We start from the raw sequence: 12,777 nt of genomic DNA, 5'->3' as shown, positions 1-12,777 counted from the left end.
CAGGGATCTGGGTCCAAAAAGGGCTCAAAATTCTTGGTATTATCACAGCTTCCTATCATGCATGGGATTTCAAAGTGCACCTCATTAGATCTTGGGAAGCAAAATCCAGGTAAAATTTGCATTCTGGAATTGCTGCTGCATGCTGATCTTGTTCTGTAGACATTTTTGTGGATACTTTTTTGTACAGTGAGATTAATATACTCAGTTGTTTTTTCTTTTAGCAGTCTGCTGTATTCAGCAGTTTGTTGAAGAGATTTTCAATTTACCTGTATTTAAAAGCTGCTGGAGTGAGTTACAAATCAATCTACCTCCAGCTGCAGGGCTCTACAGTGGATCATCTGTCTTTTTGTTACAGCGTAGGCAAGAGTGTCTTCAACAAGCACATTTATGCCATGTTCATCAAAAGGGATCACAAAGGCAATTTATAGACACATGCCTGAAACCTAGTGGACACCCAAAAAATAAATAAATAAAAAGGACTGAAAAGCTTGCAGTCCCATGTCCTTGTTACATATTTAGGGCAGTTCCTGCTCTCATTTTGCCTGGCGTAAATCAGTAGTAACACCACTGAAATCACTGGAAATACACCCATGTGAACCCAATGTGAGTGAGAGTGGAAGCAGGCCTGTAGTGTACTATAATGGAGGCTGTCTTAAAATTTGGTAACTTGAAGTGCCAGGGGGACTCTGCATGTGGTAGTCTGAAGGCTATTGTAGTGCTCTTTGTCACTGATTCCATATCAGAGGTACTCAGTTCACAGGAAAAAAATATATTTTTCTAGATGCCAGTGTTGCAAACTCCCCCTGGGATCTGAAAGCCAGGCTAGGTGCTTCTCTTCTTGAACATCATCACCAATAATAATAATTAATAAATAATAACAATACCTAGCTCTTTTACAGCACTTTACAGTTGTAGATCTCAAAGTGCTTCACAAAGGAGGTCAGTGTCATTATCTCCATTTTATGGATAAGAAACTGAAGCAGATGGCGAGGTGACGTGCCAAAGTCACTCCACAGGCTACTGTCAGGGCCAGGAATAGAATCCAGGTCTCCTGAGTCTTTGTCCAGAGCTCTAGCTTTTAAGTTCTACAGGTCAGATTATGCCTCCCTCAGTTACACCTGTGAAAATCCTCCTCCACTCAGTGGTGTTTGTGCCAGGTGTAACTGACTGGGACTTAGGGTACAGTTCTACTGATGATGTACCAGAAGGAAAAGAATCAAGCTCACATCCTCTCAGCTATGTTGACTCTGCAGCATTTAATAAGCGTAAAAATATCTCTCTGTCACCAACATCAGCAAGATCTGACTCTAAGTACACATAGGGAGCAGATCTCCCGTGGAAGAGGGTGACATGTTTACATCACATTTTGAAGTAAAGCCACACATTGAAGGCTCAGTCCTGGAAGTTGCTGAGTAACTCCTGTAATCTGCCAAGCACCTGATATTCCCCGTGATTCTACTAGCGGTTGAGGGTGCTCAGCACCTTGCCAAATCAGGCACTTCTGTTTTGTATATAATGAGCTACAAAAGCATTTTTCAAAACATCTTATTAATAACCAGGAGGTGTATATGACAGTGATAAAAATCACTACGGCATTACCTAGCTCTTCACAGAGAGAATTTTTCTATTGCTTCTCAAGCTGAAGGCATAGTAGAAAAATGTATTTTTTTTCTGCAATGCTTTTATCCTCTGAAGAAATCAAGGTGAACTCAAACCCATCAAAGCTGTGCTGAAAAAAAATTTGCATGATGAGAATATGAATGTAGCCAGGTAAACTCTATTCTCTGCCACTGCAAAATACACTGAAAACACAAACCAGATGACTGAATTCTGCATCCTGGTTGTAGGTGCTCTGTGTGTGTATGTTGTTCCTGGGTTCACAAGCACTTGTTTTTTTACATTTGTACACAGAGTACTATTGTATACATTTGGGGAGAGATTTTGAAAGGGCAAAAACGGCAAGTCAGAGGGAGTGAGGTATCTGACTGACGTGTGCCTTTGGAAAATCTCCTCTATTGGATAAAATGTTCTAAAGCTCCTAAGTGACTTAGGTTCCTACATGCTGTTTCCAAACGTGACATAGGCATTGAAAGTCAGTGGCACTTAGGATCTTAAGTCCCAGCTTCAAAAGTGACTTTGGGACATAAATCACTTAAGTATTTTAGAAAATTTTACCCTTGAAGTAGTTGGTGAGATGATGATCTGATGTGCCTGAGATGTCTTTTTTATTTAAAGTATACTGTACAAACACCAATACGTACTAATAAGAAACCATATTTGGTTTGCTGTGATTTTTTTATATGTCTGGGATTGGTTTAACACTCATAGAAGTGAGGAGGGATAATGCTGGTTAGAACCAGGTGGCGCAAGATTCAAAGTAGACTCTATATTTAATGGTTGCAGTGTCTCTTTCCTCTACTTTTCATTATTAATGCAGGGATTCTCCCTTTATTTGCTTAAATTCTCAGTTTCCCCCTGACTTGGCAACCAATTCTCCCCTACTCGGGAATAACACACGTAAGGGACTGGAAACTCCACAGATGTCTCAAAGTTGACATGGGTCTCCCAAAAATGTATTGAAGGCTAGGACTATCCAGACAGAGGCACTCTGGCTCCATCTCCATTCTAACTTATGTATTTATGTCCCTCATCACCGTACTATCTGAGAGCCTCACAATCTTTCAGGTATTTATTTCCACAACGCCGCTGTGAGGTAAGGCAATGCTATTATCCCCATTGTATTATTCTCCATCTGTACAATGGGGAACACAGCGAGACTGAGTAACTTGCCTGAAGTCACATGGGAAGTCTGTGGGAAGCAGGGAAATGTGCCCCAGTGTGACACAGAGGCCCACTGTTGGCAAGTGGAAAAGGGTTCACCGCTGTGTGAATGTAACTCCCAACAGGCCTGACAAACTTACTGCACCTGGCATACCACTTTTCTGGTATTTAGCCATAAATGATGTCATGTGAGGTCTTAAATGAAAGCCAGGAGCTCGCTGATCATTAATATTGTTGTGAAATGTATGTACAGATATTAAGTAAAAATTATGTTTGTATAATAAAAATATGTCCCTAAAGTCTGCATCAACACAGGGTTGACAAACAGGTGTCTGATGGACAAAAGATGTGCATTCACCTGTCGTTCTCAGTTCACATGTAAATTAAGCACTGCAAACCAACACAATGAAAGCTCCATTTACATACTTACATCAACAGGGCGATGGGAAGTCAATAGGCAGGCAAGACACCCGAGACTGAATCATAGGATGTTATTCTCTGGGGGCAGACAATGAACTTTGGGGATATAAGTAGAAGGCAGACACCCCTTTATCGTGCACCTAGCAAGTAAACAGACAATGCATTTACATTCATAACAATGGGATCCCAACCAGGCTTGCCTGGAAACTCTTCAAAATAAATTTGGGGTGAGGTAAACGTCCTTAGACAGAAGATTAACCTGTTACGTTTAATCTTTAGAAAGTGTGTTATGATTTTGTTTTAAATGTAACCCTTCTGTTTCCATCATCCTTACTCACTTGAATCTTTGATTCTCTGTTCTTTGTTAATAAACTTACTGTTGTTTTCACTATAAGCATATCCCAGCTCTGTGATACCAAACAAGAAGCTGATTCTGAATTGAATCAGACAGGTGAGTGTGTATACTACTCCCTTGGAGACAGCAGATCTGGTATTTCTGTGTGTTTTCAGTGGATGAGGGGCTGGACGCTACAGGGGAATACTTCAAAGGGGCTCAGGGACTGGAATGCACCTATTGTTATCCTGCAAGGCAAAGTAAGGGCTGGCACAGCCCAGAGGAGAGTGTTTGGGTGGCTCACAGGCTGGTGGTTTCAGGGAGCTGACACTCAGTTAGGCACAAGCAAGTCTCCCTCTCACTGGAGGCCAAGGTTAACAAGGTGACTCCGAATCCTAGGCACCCTAAGAACCATCAGACCAAGTCCTAGGCTAATGCCCTAACCAGTCATGGGCCCTTTGGCAGCATGGGTGCAATAGAGTTATGTTGCCATGCATTCTTCCCTGTACCACAGAAGGGGGATGCACAGTGAGTTGATGATGACTTAGGCACCAGCAGTTTGCACTGGCCTGTCTGAAGGGCAAGTAGAATGCAGTGGAGTTTGGCTGGCTCCCTGCATCTCCTTCCCAAGACTGTTGACAATTTGAGAAGGGGAGCATTTGTGCTGTAGGATCAGAATAACATGCGTAAACACCAGTCCACTGTCTTCTGCTGAATGTTTTAATATATGTTCTTAGCTATCAAGGAGTTGGATGAAGAGGAAAGACTTATTGTGTGACTGCCTGGAAACTCCAAGGCTGTTGCTCTGTATTGATTTAGTCATTGTTGACAAAGAATGCTAAAAAATTAGACCTGCTCTTCTTGTTATATCTTGCATCATAAAACCTTTATTGAGCAGCGTGGGCCAATACTAATTTATGGAACTCTATTTAACCCAATGGTCCTGCAGGTCAAATAAAGTCTTCCCAAACAGCTTGTAAAGGTTCTGCATCGCCTTCATTTGCATATGTTTTTGCCATGCAGTTCTATTAGGTAGATAGAATGCTTTGCCCTTACTGCTTTGCTCTGTTCCAACCACTGGGTTGTAAAATAGTGCTGGTGTTTCAGGTAAGGTGACTCTAACAAGGGTCTGGTCCTTTGGGTATGTGCATAACCCAACTTGGCTGCGACATAGGTGTAGCCCTTTTAAGTCCAGAGGCTAGGGAATTGTAGCCGTCAGAAGGAGCATGTGTCTGATGGGTGAAGTGACTGGGGACCATCTGAATGTCTTGGGACTACATAGGTCAAATCTCTTGGTTTAGTTTGGGAGAGATCAGATTTGGGAAAAGATGTGGGAAATGTCTCCTCCTTGGTAGCTAGACAAGAGGCTTGGACTGGTGAAGTTCTTGAAGCAGTGGGATGCTGGGGCAGATTAACAGGAGGTATCGCTAGGGAAACAAGGCAAAATGATGATACATGATTGACAGCTGAAGTTTGGGATGAGTGACTATTATGGGGCAGGTCTTCTGCCTCATCTACCCTCACTCAACTGCTTTGCACCTCTCCTAATGAACATGGACACCTGTGAATTGCCCTGGCATAGATGAGGTACTTGGGAAATTCCTCTGGTGTAGTGGAATTCCTGGGTGGCATAGAGCAGATAGAGGTGGATTTATATCATCACAGGAGAGAGGATGTGACTGGCTCAAAGAGGATGTGATGAGAGTGTCACTGTGCTCTGGTGATTTCAAGCTGCTTGAATGGCCCCAGGGAATGGGCATTGTGGTTGGGAACAAATGAAAGTAGCCCTGAGGGTGTTCTAACTTATGTCTGGGGCATGTAGCAACTTGTGTGCTCCTTCCCCTCCGACCCTTCACTAGGCAGAACTCAGTTGGATCTAAGGACCAATCCCAGTGTCAACGGAGCAACAAAGAGAGACATGTTTTTGGCTGACTCAGCAGAGACTCTTTGAAATGAAGAAAGTAAGAAAAAAAATATGAGCCTGATCCTGGAGTCCTTGCTCAGGGAAAACTCCCCTTGATTTTAATGGGAACATTGCCAAGGACTTCAGGATCAGGCCTAATCTTTGGGTTCAGCTACATACCTCCTGGGCAGTCCAGGAAATGCATGCACATTTAATGGAGGCTTGTCAGAAATGCTGGTACTGTGGCCATAGTTGATGTCAACTGTTCAGATATGGAACAGGAAAACAATAATGGATCAGTTAGTGAAGCAAGCCTGTATCACCTCGAGGAATGGGATTATCCCATTATGCAAATGACTTCATTTTCAAATAGATGGCCTTGTTTTCCCACAATTGTATTTACACTCTGACATCAACAGGTGGCTTTGAAGAAGTTAGAGGTTATTGTACATCCAAATGAGATCTCCAAATCCTCAGGGCACTGAGCTCACTGGAAGGGATGGTAGATGTACCCAGCTATGATTGTGTGTGCATGAAATGCTTATTCAGGGTCCAGTCCAACTGGTGGCAATGGATGTTTTGCCTTTGGCTTCAATGGGAGTAGCTATCAGTGTAGGTAAATGCCTAACTGGCCTCCTAAACCTAATGGCTGTATTTTCACATGAAAGTCATTGTGATTTGTTTAAAAGTACTCTCATTGGGATGCTTTGTTCTCCACTGGCTTCAAATCAAATTATGGTGGAACTGATAAAAACTGAATCTCAGCAAATAATGTTCTTGTGTATTTCAAATGGTTGGCCACTTCCCCAAAATGAAGTGGATTGACAGCTGTGGGTTGGTGCTATATGCTCTTGTGGTGATGGTGAGATAGTTAGATTCTAGCAATGGTTAAGTTTTACTTTGTGGGAGTAGCTAGACTTTGAAGGCAGGTTTAAATTCTGGATCAGTAAATCTTGACCATGTTTCTCTGCAAGATTTTAACTCCTGATGCTTCTTCTCTTCTACCTTCCCAACAAAATCCTCCTCCCGTTCCCTCAAAATCATATTTCTTGCTAGCCTACTGAGAATGCCTCTGCTGCTTTAAGACAAGTTAAAAAACCAGACTTGTTAGGCTAATTTCTTAAGGGCATGAATTATGAAAATCTGTTGGTATAAGGATTTTACACAGTAGACTGAAGCAAAATGATCCATTTATAAATGTCTACTTGTGAATGGGAGTCCTTCTTTATGACTCTGTATTTATTGCACACTGGGTGTGGGTGTATGCATGTGTCATATATAAAAGCACACACACGTGTGGGCGTGTGCACACACTCATTCATGCAGTACATTCGTAAGTGACCTTGGAATTAAAGCGCCATCACCTAATTGTTGATGTAGTAACCAAATGCTTTTCCTTCATGTGCCAAATGCTATACAAACAATTTTAATGCAAGCACTGCTCTGCCAGCTCTTTCAATCTCGCCATCTCTAAGGTAGAGACACCTCCTGAGAAGAACTGTCAGCTGTGAATAATGTGACTTTTTGGCAATATCAGCTGGGACCAATGAAATCATCACGAAGGGAAATTGGTGAAACTAATATAAAATAAGGTTCCTAAAAATAGATGCTTATACTTCTGCTGTCAAGTAGGCATGTGAGGCAGGTGGAGTGGGGGTTAATTTTTGTTGCCTTTGCTTGGTGTTTTTTGTTTTTTCCTGAAATGACTGATTAAAGTGTAATTAAATTTAAAATGAAGACATGAATTATGCATAGGGGCATGGTAAGGGATTAGCAAAGTGCAGCCCATTATGTTTATAAATTATAAATGTATTATAAATTAGAACATAAAAGTAGTGGGGATGTCAAAGAGCGACAGAAAATATTATTTATTTTCTGTAAGGTATAGAATCCTGAAGTTTGCAAACAAAACTAGGTTCAAACCACTCACCATCTTGTGACCAGGCTCAAATGTCTTAAGAGATGATTTAATGCCAAAAATCTTTGCCTCCTTTCTTTAGGGCTCACATTGTGTTTGTTTGAGAGATGCTGCAGAAGAGAAACAAAAACATTTGTCTATTTTTAGAACACGCCAATGAACCTTGCAGTTGTCCCCATACCTCTTTCAGTGGAGAGGATCATGCACATGACGGGGAATAAATCTGTTTTATGTTTTCATAGGGTTATGGCTTCATGCTGCAGGAGAAGAAGACGTGAACTACTTTTTCTTTTTTCTTTTCCTTTTTCTTTTTTTTTTTAAAGGAGAATAAAAGAGAAGTAGAGGACAAAGGAGCAATAAAATACTCTAGATTCCTGAAGAACTATAGTTGAATAAGCTCGCTGTTTCTGTTTCTTTAAGTGTGATTCAGCTGCCTTTCTTGGTACACTCACTCATAGCTTAGATAGTAGTGACTGTGGCTCCATAGTGACTTTAACACTGAAGGTGTTAAAGTATCTGAGTTTATATTTTTGTACTGTAATTATTTTAACTGATAGACTGTGTGGTCTAGTGGATAGAGGCTGGCAGTGGGACTTAGGAGGATCTGAATTCTGATCCTGGTTCTGCCAGTGAATTGACTGTTGACAAATTAGTTCATCTTTCTGTGCCTGTTTCCCTTCCCTTCTTTACCTGTCTTGTCTCTGTTGTAAGCAATTTCCTAAAATGTCCATCCCTTGTTCTGCAAACTCATGTTTTACAATAAGGGAAATATCAAGAGATGTAGAGTTAGGGCTAGTGAAAGAAAAAACAAGATAATTTTTGTATTTCAGTAGCATCTGAAAGCCCCAACCAAGGTGAGGGCCTCACTGGTGCCAGACAGGGTACAATCTTGTTATTTCCCTTGTTGTAAAACATTATTTTGCAGAACAGGTGACAGGTCTTTTTAGGAAATAACATTTTTGCTACTCAGGCAACAGTTGAAGTCAAAATCCCTTTGATTCCAGAGGGGAATTTACCAGAACAAGGAATACAAGATTGGACCCACATACCCTTCTGAGGGTAGCAATGACAAGGACAGTGATTATTTTACTGCACGTGACAGTCTGCAATTTTCATGCATGCTGTGACTGATGGAAGAAGGTTCATTCTGGCCAATGCAGGGTTTGCACCTTTCTGAAATAGCTGGGAAATAGCTGGGATTTCTGAAATAGCTGGGATACACAAGGTTTTTCTCCCCAGGATTGTTTGTTTTCCATGCTTGTTTTCTCCCTCTTTTGTTTGTTTTTGGCCAGTTGCTCCTTATTGTACTAGCAAAGCCAAGCACTGCAGTCTGGAAGCAGCAGTGCAAAATACCATGTGCTGATAAAATTTAACGTTGACATATATCAATCTAAGAAATATGTCTGGGGAAATGGAAAGTGTCACATAACAAAACCATAACTAAAGTCAAATCCTGCCCCCTATAATCCAATTGGATTGTGTGAAGCTTAAATCAGTAGAAATTTGATTTATATTCATTAAGATTAGACAACGAGAGACAACCTATTTCCATAGATCATGATGATACATATTGGATGTAAAATGTTTGCATTTTTAAAAAAGTAAAGGTTGATTTTTTTGATATGAGACAAGATCAGTTTATTAGCAATATTGAGATGAACCAAGTGAGTGCTGTCAAAGATTGGTTTCATTCAATCCTTTTTGTGCTGCATCAGTTCTCTGCATTATTTCAGTAAAAAGAAACCAGAATCTTTCAGTTGGAAAAATTGGTGTATGAATGATACAGGCCTGTGGCGTTGATGAAATGTGAATAGGTCATATAATATAAGAAATATGTAGCATTTTCTCTTCTTATGTCTATGGAAAACTATTGCTCTTCCTGTACATATTTGGTTTGCAAATAGCAGGAAGAAAATAGCCCAGTGCAAATGTTCAATTCACTTAGACTCATATCATTTCACAACCTGCAATGCTGATTTTTTAAACTACATTGCATCCCCATCTTATACCATTTATGCATCATCAATGAGAGCCAGGTTTCTGAAATAATTTAGATGTACAACATATTGTAGCACAATAATACATCATACTGCAGTAAAACAAACTAGTAAAATGGCTAAAAATACTTTTCCCAAAGAAACTTTCAGGTATTAAACATCTGCTTTCAGTAGACAAAGTAATTGTTTCCATTTGTGCCATTTCAACTTAAAATATCATGGAAAGCTTACATGGAAGATGGCATGATGGATGAAGTTCAAAGTGCATAAAGAGAGTAAAATATTGCTCCATAATATACAACAAAAAAGCATACTGAAAATATCAAAAGACTCCCTGTTCATTTAGGCTGTGTGTTCCGACTGTCTTTTGCTTCTCATACAAATACACCAAGAGCCTGATTCTTCGCTTTATAATAACTTCTGGGCTCATTTCAGTGCAGAGCAAATGTCCAACTCCCTTATGCAGTACTTATCTGGCTATATAAAGTTGCCTGGGAGGACTTAGCCAACACTGGGAGATATTCATATCTCCTTCACACATTGCAGAGGACGCTTAATCAAATACCTCTGAAGTCAATGGAAAGACACCCATTGACATCAATGTTTCTTGGATCAGGCAACTTTCATCGACGGCCAGCCTCAGATCCATAGACTTTAATGCCAGAAGAGACCTTTGTGATCATCTATTTTATGACCTCCTGGATAACACAGGCCATAGAACTTACCTGAGTAGAGCAGATCTCTCAGGAAAACATCCAGTCTTGATTTTAAAATGGTTAGTGATGGAGAATCCAGTCCTGGTAGGAAGGGGTAGGACTCTTAGTATAGGGTTCTTTTTTTTCTTTATTACAGTGTGTGTTTGGGGATTTTGGATCTGTAGCATTTTGTAAAGTAGCTTTTACTCAAAATTATAAGGTGCAATGTGATACATTTTAAGGCAAAACTTATTAAAAACAGGCACATGTAAAAATGTAATGAAAATTCCTCTGATCTGGGATCTTGCATACTCTGGGCCAATTCTAGGGGCAAGTGACCAGGGTGCAGGGGTCACCCTGGGTGCCAACTTCCAGTGGGCATCATATTGTTGGGCTACTTGATGCTTTTTTTTTTTTTCGCTTGGCCACTTGGGGGGACCCTGAAAATGTTTTCCGCACTGGCCAGTAAAACATATAGAGCCATTCCTGTGTGTGCCTGTTGTCCATGTTGAGGTTCCAAATCCTGACATGTAATATGCATATTAATACTTATATTTTAAAAATATTATAAAAATGTAAAAAGGGTCAAGATTTTCAACAGTGAAATTTGGATTCAGGACTCAAATCCTCTGAAAATTTGATCCCTTTTAAGGGTCTCCTGTTGGGCATCCAGAAATAGAAAGTCCCCAAAATATTAGCCACTTTCAAAAATCTTGGCCATCATGCATGTACATATAACACATGTACTGTGGCATTTGGAACATTATCATAACCATTATACAGGCAAGGATACACTTACTTTAAACCTTCCATGTGCACCCATATCAGGAGTGATTGCTAAGGGCACTGACATTTTTATGACAAAACATTTCTGCTCAAAGCATGTGTGTAAGTGGGTAGTGGTTTTTTGGTTTGTTTGTGTTTTAACTCTTATGTTGTGGCTGTGCAGGAGGCAGAGAAAAAGTTCTTTTCCTCCACTGTAGCATCCTCAAAAATCTCCGACAGCAGATTTATTTCATGTGGTAGACAGTCTGGTAAATCTGGACTGTCTCTGCTGTCTGAGTCTGTCCTGGTGTGAGGAAATGGCTTGTTGTTTTGCAGCTTGATCAAATTAGGGATGGGCTGTCTGTTTCTGTGGTGGCAGAGCACGGTTGTGCGGGCACAGGGCCTCCTCTTCTCTGGTGAGTTTCAGTCAGTAATGCTGCCTGAGGTACTGGAAGTGTGGGGAGAATTTCATCCCAAAGCCTTTGCTTTGGATCTACATCCTTCCTGGCTGGTGAAGGTTAATGGGGGAAGTACTGGGTCCCTTAATTGTGGAGGTTGTCAACACCTCACTTGGAAGTGGCACACTGCCTATGGCTTTGAAGGCAGCATTAGCATGGCCTTCGCTCAAGAAGTCATCACTGGATGCTGAAAAGCTTGCTAATTATCAACCAGTATTGCATCTTCCCTTTTGGACTAAGGTCCTGGAGAAGGTTGTGGTTAGATAACTCTCATGGTATCTGAATGATTTTGATCTCCTTGACCCTTGTCAGCATGGGTATAGACCTGACACAGAGACTGCATTGGTTGATGATGAATAAAGACCAAGTGTCCATGCTGATGATAGTAGACCTATCAGCTACATTTGATATCATTGGTCACGAGGTGTTGCTGACTCACCTGCAGATCCTGGGTGGAATGGAAGGGGCAGCTCTGTTCTTTTCCCTCAGAGATCTCAGTGTGTAGTTGTGGGCAGTTCTCTTCTTCCCAAAGACCTCTCAAGAATGGGGTGCTGCAGGTTGCCATTCCATCACTCTTTCTGTTTAACATTTATATGGGGCCCTTAAAAGGGTTAATAAGGATCCATGGGGTTTGGTGATTTCAGTATGATGACGACGTCCAACTATAAGTCTCTGTCTTGTCTGAGTTGGATGATCCAGTTCCACACCTCAGCCAGTGTCTGGTTGAGATTGAGGCATGGATGAAAGCGAGCTGACTGAAACTCTACTCAGACAAGATGAGGTGGTGATGATGGGTTGAGGAAAGCAGCCAGAAAAGATGGTGGAGGTGATATCAGGGAATATGGCTGCCATTATTTAGTAGTGTTCACAATTTAGGGTTATTTTAGACTCCCAGCTGCTCTTTAAGGATCATTTTACAGCAGTGGTCCCTGTCAACTTTTTACTGTCTGCATCTGGCTAGCCAGTTTTGACCTTTTCTTTTGACCTTCTCTTTTTGACCTTTCTTTTCTCATCTCAGGACCAGACTGTGTGCTACATGGGGCCGTGTGCTCAATAAGGTTTATGGAGAGGACTGAGGGTTTGCTTCCCACAATGGTGAAGGGATGGAAAGGCATCTCTGTAGGTGGTTTTCTGGTTGTGTGCCTGTTACATTGAGTACTTCAGTGCTGCTGGAATTATATTGTTGTTAGGGCATTGAGAGCCTTTCAGAGGTGACTTTTTAAAAACGATTTTAAATCTAAATAAATAAATCACTGCCACATTTCAAGTGTCTCCATTTGCTGTTGACAATGACCTCCAGCCACCTCCAGAACTCCCCCCCCCCCCCTTGTACTGTTCTGCAATCGTTCAAGCAAAGGTAATGGGTGTACAGGGGCTGATCCATAGTTGCAATGTGATGCAGAGGGGCTACAAATCACTGGAATAGCCAGGGCATAGAAACCCCACCCCTATGTTCCTTTCCTTCCTCCAACACACCCCCTCCTATACTAGCCTACCCTGTCTTGC

The sequence above is a fragment of the Emydura macquarii genome, unplaced genomic scaffold (genome assembly GCF_026122565.2).
Source record: "Emydura macquarii macquarii isolate MOO-44397 ecotype Brisbane River unplaced genomic scaffold, CSIRO-AGI_Emac_v2 contig_719, whole genome shotgun sequence".
NCBI classification, from domain to species: domain Eukaryota; kingdom Metazoa; phylum Chordata; order Testudines; family Chelidae; genus Emydura; species Emydura macquarii.
The sequence above is the reverse complement of the archived record's forward strand: the minus strand, read 5'-3'. Positions refer to the sequence as shown.